The 1,671-nt window shown below is 47.9% G+C and overlaps 1 pseudogene; it reads left to right on the top strand.

Annotated features, from left to right (window-relative positions):
- Window positions 1-620: 620 nt before the first annotated feature.
- On the top strand, window positions 621-1,323 carry LOC116086591 (annotated as a pseudogene).
- The last annotated feature ends 348 nt before the right edge of the window (window positions 1,324-1,671 follow it).

Genomic DNA, 1,671 nt, shown 5'->3' with positions numbered 1-1,671 from the left:
ATGATGAAATAGGACTACACCTCAGAAACTGCACACAAGTCTCAATTAAATGTTTTCTTTTTTAAGATTTGGTCAAGATACCTCTTTAGAGCAATAAAATATTGGCTGATATGTATGATAATGGATAGAGTTGAGATAAAGGTGTCCAAGATTTACTGTAATTAATTTTTACAAAATATGGAATTTTTGCCTTTCAAACAATTTTTGAGAAATGTTTCAAAAACTCTCAGCCCAGCCAAACAAGCGGATCAGGCAGGATGTACCACGATGGACACAGAGCACAAGGAAGAACAGGGTAACTTGTTGGGTGCCAGCTGAGTGAAAGGCAATTTTCCTCTGTGGTTTCCCCTGATCTGATCCATACTTACAGGAAAGCTAGCTGTCTGCGCTGGGCCCTATACCCTGGCCAGCACCTCACCTGGGGATTCAGCTTCCTTGTAGGTGGGAGGGATTACCCTTGTTTCCCTTTCACTTTTTCTGGTCATCCCACCTGATGCCTGGGGCTGGAACTTGAGTAACTACCATGCTGCAAGTTAAGAGGAAGAAGGAGACTTCGGAGGGCTGCAGAGAGATCCAGAAGAAAAAGCAAAAGCTGAGAGAGTGTCCAGGAAGCTAGAGCCATGCAGTTCTCCAGCTCAGCTGGAACAGCGGATGAGAACATGGACTTTTTGTTCAAGGTCATCCTAATTGGGGACTGCAATGTGGGGAAGATGTGTGTGGTTCAGCATTTCAAATCTGGAGTCTATAGTGAGTCATAACAGAACACCATCAGAGTGGACTTCACGGTGAGCTCCCTGGAGATAGATGGCCAGAAAGTAAAGATGCAGCCCAGGAGCGCTTCCATACCATCACCCAAAGCTACTACCAGAGTGCCTAGGCAGCAATCATTGCCTATGACCTCACAAGGCAATCCACATTTGAATCTGTCACTCACTGGATCCATGTGGTAGAAAAATATGGAGCTGCCAACTTGGTCATCATGCTGATCGGGAACAAATCAGACCTGTGGGAGAAACAGCACGTCCTGTTTGAGGATGCCTGCACACTGGCCGAGAAGTATGGTCTCCTGGCTGGCTTGGAGACATCCGCCAAGGAGTTCAGGAACATAGATGAAGTCTTTGTGCTCATGGCGAAAGAGTTAATTGCCTGAAACAACCTGCACCTGTATGGGGAGAGTGCCCAGCAAGGTCTTTCCCAGGATTCCAGCCCAGTTCTTGTGGCCCAGGTCCCCAGTGAGAAAACCCGCTGTACTTGTTGAACATGAGAGGGAGGCCAGCACAAAAGACAGGGTATCCGGACCCCAGTGTCTCCGGCAGCATTGCTGGCTAAGGCCTTACTCCTAGCCTGATGGGCAGTACAGACTAAGGAAAGGGATGACACCATTGTCCTCAAGGACGCCTATAGAAATGTGGACTCCAGGCCCTGGAGGAAGAGCATTAGGATGGATTTCCCCCATTCTCGTCTCTGTCTCCCCAACATCCAACTGTTTAATAGCGGAATTTGCTTCTCTGTTATACAAAGACAGTAGTTAAGTGGGGAGCAGGAAGATGCAGAGAGGATATCGGGGACAGTCTAGATTTGGAAACAGCACAAGCACGATTGGGGAAGGCCTGTAATGAAAAGCCAGCCTGCTTCCAACAGACACAGCCCGGCCTTCTTCCTGAGGAGCAA

Source organism: Mastomys coucha, unplaced genomic scaffold (assembly GCF_008632895.1).
Source record: "Mastomys coucha isolate ucsf_1 unplaced genomic scaffold, UCSF_Mcou_1 pScaffold12, whole genome shotgun sequence".
NCBI lineage: Eukaryota > Metazoa > Chordata > Mammalia > Rodentia > Muridae > Mastomys > Mastomys coucha.
Note: the sequence above shows the minus strand (reverse complement) of the source record. Positions and strands in the feature narration are given on the sequence as shown.